General features: G+C 32.9%; 1 long non-coding RNA gene across 3 annotated transcripts in view; it reads right to left on the reverse strand.

The window, feature by feature from the left end:
• Nucleotides 1-322: 322 nt before the first annotated feature.
• The window catches only part of LOC122145699, a 24108-nt gene continuing 10547 nt past the window's right edge, over nt 323-13883 (reverse strand). Inside the window, exons 3-5 of one of the 3 annotated variants that reach the window (XR_006160521.1) lie at nt 1034-1123; nt 723-811; nt 324-624 (exon numbers count right to left, since the gene is read on the reverse strand). This is a non-coding gene — a long non-coding RNA (uncharacterized LOC122145699). Of the gene's footprint in view, nt 625-661; nt 812-1033; nt 1124-13883 lie in introns of those variants that run through there. The other 2 variants (XR_006160524.1, XR_006160523.1) reach the window with 2 other exon arrangements.

Consider the following 13883-nt stretch of genomic DNA (forward strand, 5'->3'; position numbering starts at 1 on the left):
GTCCTTAGTTTTGGGTGTATTTAGTGTGTAGTTTTCTATATAACCCGAAATTCGGGGTTAAATAAAATAAATACAATGAAATTTAAATCTGATACGATTTAATATTGAATATAAAATTGAACAGATAAACAGAAGAAAACAAATTTGCTATGTCATATACATAGTTAAACAGCTTAATTTATTCTATATGGTAGCCTATCAAGAATCTCAACACCAGCACTTAGCAGGTTCACTGTATACAGTAGTGTAACAGAGTATGCTGGTGACTCCCCCCCCCCAAATGAATCAAAAAAGGCTTTGACTTATACTTACAACTTTGAATCATAATAATAATAATAATCACAGAGTTGTTGCACGGGTTTGGTTCGTTTTAGTGTAGTGTAAGAAACTATAAACTGACTACGCCACCTCCTTATTTAGGGCAGGAGGAGCCCTCCACAAATCAAGTATTGATTTTTTTAAAACCGTAAACGTAGTTTGTTGAATATCACAATTTTATTCCCAAGCAAGACATTAAAAACATCAATAAAACCATGCATCAATAATAAAATCCACAGATGTAGAAAATAGCTCTCCTCAAAATGGCAAGGAGGGTCGGGCCTGCTCTTATCCACCGCCTACCACCTGTAAATGACAGAAGAAAAAAGACCCACAGCATACACCGCAAACAGAGTAACATTTTAAAACACCATTTCAGTGTCAACCTTCTAGGTAATATACACCACACAGAAGTGCCACGCCACCCAAATCACCTACACCAGGGGAGGTTAAGGGCCGATGCAGCCCCGGCCCTATACAAAGCCACTACACACTGCAACAGGAGGAGAGCAATATCATACAAATGACAAACATTTAGCACATAACTCAAAATATAAGAAAAATAAGCACAAATTAACTTAAATACACAGAGGAAACAGTGGCTGGTCTGCCCCTTTAACAAAAAAAAAAAAAAAAAAAAAAAAAAACCCACACACACACAACTCAAGTTAATACGCATCGATATAACCCGCAATAAAAGAACAACAAAACATACTTGAACAAAAGTACAGCTTCAGCACAGTTACCCAATCTCAGCACTCAATTCCAAGACCAAAATCCAAATATGATAGATACAGAGAAGATACTATAAACAAAGAGCACAAATATTAAACCACATCCTCAAAAGGAAGTGTATTAATTGCATCAAACTCATAACCAAATTGGCCTCAATGTAATATACTGCATTTACTGGTTATTCAGCATTCCAACACAGCCATCAGCCCATTTAAGGTACTGCAGCCATAAATGTTTGCCTGCCCCACTTTCCTGACAGTGTAAAACCTCTTAATAAAACAGCCTAAAAGAGAGAGATCATATAAAAATATAATTAGGCACTCAATAGGCAACCATTCAACGCAAACAATTCACACAGCTCATAACTCCACATACCTATACAAAAGGATAAAAACTACACATCAAGCACAAGGATTAAGGTTGCACATCGAGAACCAGAATTAAGTGGCTAACCATCAAGCACAACTTCAGGAACATGCCAATCCTACCATGTCAATGCAACAACTATTTTATACTTTCCTGGTCACATTACTAACCATACACACCTGAAATTCATTACTGGCCAATCTCCTCCCACATTAGCTTTAAAGATCAAAGTTGACAGGAGAAAGTTCATGATCTGCTTCACAGCATCAACAAAGGCTAATTTGCATTGGTTTGGTAAGTGTACATTAGGCATCTCATTAACAATCCAGATTACTTGCAGATAAATTTCTATATGTCTGTGGTTTAAAAAAAAAAAAAAAAAAAAAAAAAAATAGTTACTTAGTATTTTTATGTTTACTTAGATGTAATGAAGTGCTTTAACAAATCACATAATTTCACGGATAAATTGCTTTAATCCCATTTTTCAGGGTGGCCTAGGACTTTAGTATAGTAGAATATTTCTGCTGTCAGGAAAGCCAAATCAAGTTCTTATACCTGACCTGAAAGTCTTAAATACTTCTATACATTCTAAATTACCATATTGAAATAATTTATGTCTTTAAATTCATTTAAATTGATGATATCACCTGCACGTTTGTCTGAATGCATAATAAGCGCCGCCTGCTGGTGATAGCTGTAAATGTAAGCACAAGAAAAGCTCACGTTGTTTTCCAAAGACATATATTGATTACAATGGTTTGTCTTAAACCCGCATTGATTGCTTCCCTTCACTGTAACTGATTTACCCACATTAATGTAAAAGCTTTGATGCTAACTTAAGTTTGATCACTGTTAAAACTATAATGTCCACTAATAAGTTTATTTACTAAAAAAAAGCATACATGGAGAAAAACAAGGCAATTTTATTTCTAATATAATATCAAATTTTTCATAAAACTGCAATTTAAATATATTATTTCTATAGGCTATACAAAAAGGACAAAATAATTAGGCTGAATAAGCTGATCTATAGCATGTTAAATGGTGGTATCCTAGTCTATGAATGGTACACCCCCTAAGCTCACAGAAGTAGTTTAACCCAAGTCCTCAGCAGCCAATGACACTGACCCGTTCAAACTGATTTTTAACGCGTACTTCACGCGTATTTAACACGTACTTTACGTCAAGGGGATTTAACACGTTAAATACACGTATTTAATGCGCTGATTTTTCACGCGTAAACGACACATATTTAACGTGTTGTTTACGTGTTAAAATTCGCGTGTTTTTGACCCTCTGGGCCTTCCATATACGAGCAGTCATCATAAACAAAGCGCTCGTCAGCATTTGAAATTGAAAGCAGCCTTCTGTTCGTGAGGTTCATATTTTAAATATATAAGTCCACTGGTTAAAAACTAAGCTCAGAGTCGATTCTGAAATTCTCAGAGAGAGAATCGCGATGCATCGATTTTTTTCTTCCACCCCTACTTTCTTTGGGAACAACATGTTGTGTCATAACATCACGATACAAAAATGTGACAGTATATCGTCTGTAGTTCAACCAAAATAAAAGTTTAGACAGATTTAATTTAGCATGAAATATGGTAATGGCAGATCAAATGTGGTGAATCCAGAAGATCACACATTCAAGATTCTTTGTTTATTAATTGTAATTAATAATAATAATAAAATTATAAAATTCAGTAATTAAAACATTTTAAATGCATGTAGTGAGGGACAGAGTGAAATCATAAGGGTCTAATATAATTCTGTATTTTTAACTAAGCAGAATCATGAATATTTGTGTTCTGGTGTCTCTATTGCTCTCTGCATGAGGGTCTTATTCAAGTCCATTCCTGATGTAACACTACATTTAGCTGTTTGTCTGAGCATGTGACTGTTAGAACAGATCTCCATCCAGTCACTTTATCAGATCCTGAGACAGAGCTGTTCTCTTTCTCACGGAGGCAAATATGTTTTGAAACCAAACAATCATAAGATTAAACAACAATAGCAAGCATTGCACAAGCAGGTGAAGTAAGTAAAATAATACAAATGAATAATGGATTAAAGTGAATAACTAAATGATAAACGATTTTGATTATACATGAATAAAAAAAAAAAGAAAAAAGAAAAGAAAGTAATAACACAGACAGATGGTCGCTCTCTTGAAGCAACACACGCAGAGACTGTTATTGAGAATCCTGAGATGCTTCATGACGGAGACACAGCCTCCTCAAATAAACTGAGATCAGAAAACTTATCACTATACATAAATAAAACACCAGCATTATAAAATTACACCAATGAATGTATAAACTTTATAGTTTTATAACACATTTACAAAGTAATTATTTCCACTGAAATAGCTGTTTATATTTTTGTCTTTCTTCACAGATTTACCAACATCTACACTGACTGTGACTCCAAACAGTCCTGTATTCACTGGAGAGAGAGTGAGTCTGAAGTGTGTGATAAACTCTGATCACAGTGACTGGAGATATGAGTGGTATAAAGACAGAACTAAAGTGTATGAGCGTAACACTGTGAACACATACACTTTCACTATTGAACGATCTGAAACATCTCATGCGGGTCTGTACACATGTAAAGGACAGAGAAATGGAAGACCAAACTCATCACAATCAAGCTCTGGTGTTTCTCTCTCAGTGAAGGGTGAGTTAAATATCATTGTCCTCATAAACTCACTCTGTTATGATCACATGTCCATCTGAGAGACTGTGGTTTTGATCAAAATGGAAAACTATAACTGCTTATCAGTCTATTTCATCATGTGAAACAAATCACATTATGCAACGAGTGACTCAAACTGTCACATGACAATCTTAAATTATATCTTATAATTGTAATTGTGTGATGTGTGAATATATATTATTTTATCATTTTGAAAAGATTGAATTATGCTGTGAGATGACAATCTTAAATTTATATTAGGTGTGTGACGAGACACTTATCCTGCGAAATGAGACGAGATGAGATTTTTAAACTTTTTTTAAAAGAAATCCTCAATGATGAAATATATTGGGGAAAATAGTCTTATTTAGCTGAAAAACACAAAATGCAATAAATGTAGGTGCATTTTGAAATCAACTAGTGCTTTATGAAATTAAACTTCTATTATATCTATATAATATAATATGTCTATTATATACAGCAATAAACAACATGTAAACAAGAGCTGCACGATTCTGGATAAATTGAGAATCATGTTTTTTTATATATATAAATTGGAGATCACGATTATCTCACAATTCTGAAGAAAAAAGATTAGAAAACTAAACAAAATAACAATTTACTAGTGGTTTTGACAAAATGTTAATCGCTTAAGTCTTTAAAAAATATTAATTTGAACAAAATTAAAAATAAATAAATAAATGGAGTCAGTGTCTCATTTAATAAAGACACTATTGGAATCTCCTGAATGAATGATTCAATGACAAATACTTTTTTTAAACTGTCGCCACCTGCTGGAGGAAGAGTGTAAGCGTTACAATACACACACGTGTTAAGATACTTTCGTTTTGAAAGATACTGTAGAAAATAAGTGTTTACACCCAAACTATAAACTATCCCAGTACTTATGTTAACTAAATGTCTGTAGCACAGAAATACTTATGTGTGGTTAAAAAGGGTAAGTCACGTCACTTTACTTTTGTAAGACTTTTTGTGTTGCTCTTTCTGGATCAGCAGCAGCATGAATGATTCATTAACATGGACAGCAACAAAACGTGCTTCACGCTCTAATGACACTCGTGATGTGAAACAGTTGTAATAGACATAGCTGAATCATTGTCTTTCAGGAATAAGATTGCGTGTTTGTTTGAACTTATATGGGGTTGTTTTATTTATTTGTTTGATTGTGTGGTTTTGATTTAAAATTGTTTTTGTTGGATATCGTCACATTCTCACGAGACCAGCCGGATCTCGCAGGACACTTCGGATCTCGCAAGATCTCGTACCACGTCCCTATTAGACTGTTTTTTTATACAAATACCTAGATTTTTTCCATATTTAGGCGCTATAATTGTGGTTTTAATTGATTATCATGATCTAAATGTATGCTACTATGGAAGACCAATGGTTAAAAGCACCTCAAACAGTCAGAATTAAATTTCACCATATGAGATTGCTACAGTTTTTACAGATATTACTGATTTTGATAATGAACATAAATCTACATCTGCATCCTAACTCAAGCTACTATCAAATGTGTGTTTCTAGGAGAAAAATAAAGAAAAACAAATTATAAATATTATCAGGGAACACAAACCTGTTTCTTGATTTGAAACAGTTACTCATTATAACACGCAGAACTAAGATTTTATTTTTTCTATTAAGATATTTATTTTGTTAAGTTAAAAGCTGTAAAAGTGTAAAGAATTCAAAAACGAAGTGTTTGCATGTTCTGACCATAAAGAATAGTTTAAATCCACAATTAGACGTCTGGTTTTTACAACTTTCAAATTAGAGCAAAAATCTGCCTTTAAATTTGAAAGAAATTAAATTTGACATCTATCGTGATAATATCGATATTGACTGATATGAAATATATATAGTGTAATAGTAAGAATATACAAACCACAACTAAGAAGAGAACAGACAGAGAACTGGGAAAACTAAGTGCTTAAATACTAGAAAGAGTGTAATCATGAAGAACAGAACAGATGTGTGGAACTAACTAACAACCAAGAACACTAACTAGGGAACTCAGGTACCCGGGAAAACAGGAACACTGAAAACTACATTTAAACAGAACAAAAACCCTTACAAAGTTTTTTTTAGGAGGTTCTCATTTAATGTCATGTAAATTGTAATATTAAAGATTTTCCAGTGAATGTCTCCATCTTTAACACTTTCTAGTAGGGGGTGGGAATCTTTAGTCACCTCTCGATCCGATCCGATCCGATTCAGATTCTGGGGGACAAGATAATTCTTGATCTACTTTTTTCTCCTTATTAATTAATTAATTAGTTTACCGACTTGATAATCTTACAATCCTTACATTTACATATCCTTACATAAGTAATTTAGTACATTTAAAAATAATTACAACTTGAAAAATTTAATTTAAACAGTTGTATGTTAAGAATTTTAAACTTATATAACTTCAAAACATTTAAGCAAGTAGCAAATAATAAAGAGGAGCATAGAAACATATTACATTAATTCGCTTCAATTAGGACTACAATATTATGTAATTATTATTTGTCCCATTTTTATCTAAACAATTTACATTTTTCAAAACGAGTTGTTTACAAATTATTTATGACATATATGATTATTTATTAGGTATATATTTATGATTAATATCAATAATAAATTAATGAATAGGGCATAACATTAATTATAATATATTAATTTACCTTTCTAATCATATCTAAAAATATAATAATTATGTCTACCAAGCTCTGATAATGTATGGAATATAATAATGTTAATAAAACAATAGGTCTATACCTTTAGAAGCACGGATGTGTCTGTCACTAATGGTATGATTCACACAAAAATGAAAGTAGTCATAATTTAGCCAGGCTGTTCTAAACCTGCATACAGTTCTTTATTTTCTTTCTTCTGTTGATCACTACTTTGAAGAATGTGTCTCGACTAAACAGCTTGATGGTCGTAACTTCCATAGTAAGGTAAAAAAACAAAACATCAGAGTCATTGGGGGACCAGAAACTGTTTGGTTACCCCACATTATTTAAAGTATCTTCTTTTATGTTCAACAAACATTTACTCAAACAGTACACTGACTGAACTGCTGTGAAGAGAGAAGTGAAGATGAACACGAGCCGAGCCAGATAACGAACGAAACATTGACTCGTTCTCGAGTCAAGAACCGGTTGCATCGGTTTTCGGATCACCGGTAGTGATGGGAAGTTCTGTTCTTTTCCGCAAACCGGTTCTTTCGGACAGTTTGATTCAATAAACCGGTTGCCGAAAACGGTTCACCAGTTCTTTTGCGCTCGACGTAGTGACTTCATTGGCGATGATTGCCCTTGATTGAAGCCTTCGGTTTACCCGCGCTCATAACATTAGCACAGAATCAGTTCAGAATCAATCATCAAAAGAACCAGTTCGGTTCAGACGCGCTGTGTGTCAGTCTGAATCACCCATGCGCAGTATCATCAGCTCCTCGGTTCTCGAACCGGACGCGTCCGACAGAAACGGTTCTTGACTCGAGAACGAGTCAATGTTTCGTTCGTTATCTGGCTCGGTTCAGTCAGTGTACTGTTTGAGTAAATGAATTACTCCGGGATATTGGTTTATTTGAACTCAGAGGGAGTGTCAGCCATGTTAAAAAAGTTAACAGCTTAAGTCATTTGTGGATTAATGCTTATTGTTGACGCGAACCGTTTCAAACGATTCAGTTCGATTTGGTGAACTGGTTCAAGAAGATCCGGTTACATCGAGTGATTCATTCGCGAACCGGATGTGCTGTGAACGCGCTCATAACAGACCCGGGAGAGAAGTCAATGCTGAATAAAGTCGTAGTTTTTGATATTTTTGAATCAAAATGTATTTTCGATGCTTCAAAAAATTCTAACGGACCCTCTGATGTCACATGGACTACTTTGAAGATGTTTTTATTACCTTTCTGGACGTGGACAGTATACCGTACATACATTCTCAATGGAGGAACAGAAAGCTCTCGGACTAAATCTAAAATATCTTATACTGTGTTCCGAAGATGAACGGAGGTCTTACGGGTTTGGAACGACATGAGGGTGAGTCATTAATGACATCATTTTCATTTTTGGGTGAACTATCCTTTTAAGAGCGCTTTCTGCGAGTCATTTTACGATCGTTCGTTATTGTTTCACGTGCGTTTCCCAAAAATGCACTTAACGCAGTCGCAGGTATCTGTGCTTTAAGTGCTGCTTAGAGGAGTCGCTGTCCGTTTGTCAAGTGCTGAAATCTCATATTTCATATTATAGTATATTATATTATATTATATTAAAGTGTGTAATATTATACTTTATATAATAATATATAATATACTTCCGGGTCCTGTAACACTTTATAATAACGTTTCTGTTATAAGTCATTTATAAATTATTAGTTAATGATGAACTAATCATTTACAAAACATGACTATACATTCATAAATGATTAATAAGTAATAAGTTAACATTTTAGTAATGTTTTATTAATTCAGTTATAAGTCACTTATAAGTTATTAGTTAATGATGAACGAATCATTTACAAAACATGATTATATGTTCATAAATGATTAATGAGTGGTATACTAACGATTTACAAATGTGTTGTAAGTTATCTAAAAAAAATTTAATCATGAAATAAATCAAACTGATCATTAGTAGATGGTTTATAAGTTATTAGTTGATACATTATTTATCACTTATAAATCACTGAAGTATTTCTGTCAAAATTGTTTTGTATAATTATCTCAATAAACAATTATTAATCATGACACAAATGATGAATAAACAATTAGTAAATGATCAGTATATGATTTATTGGCAAATTTGTTAGCTTGTCTGTGTTCGTAAGCACAAACATGCAGGTATGCTAAAGCACTATTTTTTAAGAAGAGTAATTCATTTGTTTTGAAGTTAATAAACATGTATAAAATGTCTTAGTCAGATGATTCCAGTGGGTTGTGTTAAATCCTTTCACTCATCGGCACAGACTTGTGTTCTGTGTGGAGTGTGTGGATCTAGTGATGAAGTGAACCCCTTCCACTGAAGCTCACATCAGGTGCACAGAGTTACAGACTCCATGTGTGTCACAGAAGACAGCTGTCTATACCCTCACCAGTCAGTACTTAGTACACACACTACACAGTGTTCAACACCTGTTATAGATGATGTGTAAACACAGGAATAAATCATTTACAAAGCTTTTTCTGCATCCCCTGATCTAAAGTGTACACTATCCATCACTTGTAAATGTGTTACATATCACTTGCAGGCCTTTCTTACCTGTTACAAATTATTTGTAAATGTATACAAGTCATGTATAACACTTTCTGCATCCCCTGATGTAAAGTGTAAACTATTCATCACTTGTAAATGTGTTACATATCATTTGTAGATCTTCCTGTTACATGATCCATCTCATTCCATCACTTTACCCAAGCTTGAACTTATATATTTTTTTTAAATAAATAAATGAACACTCTGTCACCATTTAATCAGCACTTAATTGTTTATTTTTTATTTTGTTTCCCATGGGACAGCTGCTCACCATAACATGAAAACGCACCATACGTAGTCCATTATTTTGTGCATTTTATTCCAAGTCTTCAGAAGTCGTACGATACCACCGTGGGAGAAAAAGGATTTGTTTTCCGTAATATAATCATTATACATTAATAACAGTACATAGCTGCCGTCTCATCCGTTAAAACTTTCAAAATTGGCGCTTCAACACAACGACACTGGTTTGCGGCAGTGACGTCAAACCTCGCTCCTTATTGGCTGTCACTTGTGATTTGCGACCACCATAGATTGTTTGCGACATGCCGAATTGTGTTGAGTGAGATGCGGTGTGACGCTTTGAAGGATGGAAATGCAGATCAGGAGAATGCTTGCAACGATTAAACATTTTAATTTCATTCTGTAACTCACACAAAATTGTTTTGCCGTCAGATCACTGGTAATGTTGCACACGCGTCGTTTTTATCTGTTCTTTATACTGCTTTTTGTAATGTTTTAAATAAATTATTGTGACTACTAACGTACATTTATCTGCCTGTTACACTTTGTATATTGTCAAAATGGTTATGTTTAAGATTATAGGGTGGAGTATGGAGCTTAAAATGATCTTTTTTATACAATAGTATATTAACTAAGATAATAGTCACTGTCAATATATCTATATTGCGTTTTTATTTTTGGGAAGTGGCTAAAACGTCGTGTATAAAGAGTGAGTTAGAGGCTCATAGATATCTATATAATAGTAAAATATATTTGCATAACAAAATATAATTTAAATATCATATAAGGGATTTGTATAGATTTGTATATCCTGTAACTGAAAGGTATACCAGAACCTTTGCATATGGCAAATACATGGTAAATTTACCAACTGCAGTTTGTACATAATTTATAAAGATCTGCAAGTGATATGTAACACATTTACAAGTGATGAATAGTTTACACTTTAGATCAGGGGATGCAGAAAGCTTTGTAAATGATTTATTCCTGTGTTTACACATCATCTATAACAGGTGTTGAACACTTTGTAGTTTGTACTAAGTACTGACTGGTGAGGGTATATAGACAGCTGTCTTCTGTGACACACATGGGGTCTGTAACTCTGTGCACCTGATGTGAGCTTCAGTGGAAGGGGTTCACTTCATCACTAGATCCACACACTCCACACAGAACACAAGTCTGTGCTGATGAGTGAAAGGATTAACACAAGCCACTGGAATCATCTGACTAAGACATTTATACATGTTTATTAACTTCAAAACAAATGAATTACTCTTCTTAAAATAGTGCTTTAGCATACCTGCATGTTTGTGCTTATGAACACAGACAAGCTAACAAATTTGCCAATAAATCATATACTGATCATTTACTAATGGTTTATTCATCATTTGTTCATGATTAATAATTGTTTATTGAGATAATTATACAAAACAATTTTGACAGAAATACTTCAATGATTTATAAGTGATAAATAATGTATCAACTAATAACTTATAAACCATCTGCTAATGATCAGTTTGATTTATTATTTCATGATTAATTTTTTTTTTAGATAACTTACAACACATTTGTAAATCGTTAGTATACCACTCATTAATCATTTATGAACATATAATCATGTTTTGTATGTTTTTTTTTTATTTTTTATATTATATTTTATGTGTCTTATAACTGAATTAATAAAACATTACTAAAATGTTAACTTATTAATCATTTATGAATGTATAGTCATGTTTTGTAAATGATAAGTTCATCATTAACTAATAATTTATAAATGACTTAACAGAACATTATTATAAAGTGTTACCATTACTTTTTTTATTTTATGTTTTATTCAGTCATTTAATTTATATATGTATTTCTATTTTTTTCTGCCCTTTTTAGTTATTCCATTTATAAATTAACTTTTACAAAACGAGTAATAAAGTGTACAATAAAGTACAATCAAATCCTTATATTATAATCACATTGCACTTGAATCAAGTTAAAGGTGTAATCTTCGGATTGTCCTGCAGGTGAGCGCATAAATCTGTCTTCTTACGATGCACTTATAAAGTGTACAATATAGTGAGCACTCGTAGATCTACGATGATTTTCAAGTGTTACTTAAGTTACGATGCTTTTGGGAAACAGACCGTAATATTAAGATCAGTCGTACGATCGTTTTTACGAAGCTTTCGGGAAACGCAGTCCAGATCTCTTTGCGACCACAAGAAACAAACGGGAGACTTTTCAGACGCGCTTCAGCTGCTCTCAGCAAACAAGCGCGGAAAAGATAGGCAGCAGGTGCCAAAAGAGCTTCAGTAGAACAGCAGGGAACTGCGGTCTGATGAGATGTTGTTATATGTTAGTAAAACAAACTTTCCTGTCCTGACAGAGCTTTTACTGCTCAAGGCGCGCGCTCTTCAACTGTACGTGAATATGAGACGCACGCTCACTTCATAAATAAACCGCACTAGAAACTGCGAGCATAGATTGTCAGTTAATTCACGAAATTACCAAAATGGAGATTAAAGCTGCAAAACTGTGTATGTGCATTACATTTAAGAACGTCTCTCAAATGAATGCAGCCTACTGAGATATTATTTTTAAATTTATAATTTAATGCACAAGTAGGCCAAATGTGAGCACAGTACAGTTAAATGTAGTAGAAAATATGCCCTAATTTTTCGTTAATTTGAAAAGTATGATAATGAAAAGAAAATGAAACCATATTTAAGTTCATAAAATAACTCATTTTACATTCTTACATTATTTTCCTTTATACAGAGCTCAATTTAGGTATGACAAAAGTGCTGCAATGAATTCATTTGGACAACTAACAGAATGTTAAACATTGACTGATGACTTTTTCAGAGCTGATTGATAATATAAAGTTCAGTGAATGTTGACTTTAGTTATCTGCGTGTCTCATTCATGAGCAGGCCTGTGCAATGATGGAGAACAAGATTTTGGTGTTAAGACCCAGAACCAAGTTTACTGAGCAATAAAGCTACAGTGAGCCCTTTTATTAAAATACCTGGAGCCTAGGTAATAGAAAAATAATACAAATATTGTAGGGCTGTCAAAATGATTAATCACGATTAATCACATCCAAAATAAAAGTTTGTGTTTACATAATATATGTGTGTATACTGTGTATATTTATTATGTATATATAAATACACACACATGCATGTATATATATTTTAGAAGAAAATATGGTATGTTTTATATATTAAATATATTTATATATAATATAAATATAAATATAAATATAATAAATGATATATACATGTAAATATTTTCTAAATATATAATTTATGTGTGTGTATTTATATATACTAATAAATCTACCCCTTGTACACATACAATATTATGTAAACAAAACTTTTATTTTGGATGTGATTAATCGTGATTAATCATTTGACAGCCCTAAAATTTGTCATTCACTCAGTATTACTTGATTGCAATTCACAACTATCTCAATTACAATTAAGTACAAATTAATTGCATTTGGTTGTATTTTAGGCACTAAAAAAAACAGTCCACTACTTTACAGTCAAATCCTAACTATTGAAGTAATGATGATTTCTGTGCCACCCCAGACTGCGTTGCTTGCCCTCTCCTTGGCCACCCCTATGAAGACATCCTGGCTTTAATATCATTCATTTCTGAGTATCTCTTATTGCTCCGAAAGAATAAATAAACCATGTTTTTGTGAATGGGCATTTGATTTATCATTTTAGAGCAAAACTGAGAGATTTTAAACACGGATACAAACCAGCATGCCACTCTTCAATGAAAATTGCCATTGTAAATTCAAAATAGACCATCTGTGTAATTAAGGTATAGATTCAATGAGTTGAAAACTCTTGCTACTTCATACCTTCAATACAAAACAATGCCCCCTGAACTTAAAAAAATAAGAGATGTTTAAAGTTATAATAGTGCTTTTATAATGTCTAAATATAAATCCAATAGCGAACGGGAAAAGAAACTATATCACAGGTGGAAATGGTAAAGGATACCATAAATTTATCATCTGCTTCCATCTGTTGGCCATATTGGAAAACAAGGACATTCATTTTAATAGCGTTTGTTGTTCTAACCCAGGTGCAATTTTTCAATTAGCCATGGCAAATTTTTCCATGAAAATATGTAAAAATGGAAAAGGACTAAAAAAAAAAAAAAAAAACTTCCGATGTCTTTAAAAGTCATTTTACTATATAACAATGTACAAACATATGAATAACTTTGAGGGCAAATGACACACACACA

The sequence above is a fragment of the Cyprinus carpio genome, chromosome A7 (assembly GCF_018340385.1).
Source record: "Cyprinus carpio isolate SPL01 chromosome A7, ASM1834038v1, whole genome shotgun sequence".
NCBI lineage: Eukaryota > Metazoa > Chordata > Actinopteri > Cypriniformes > Cyprinidae > Cyprinus > Cyprinus carpio.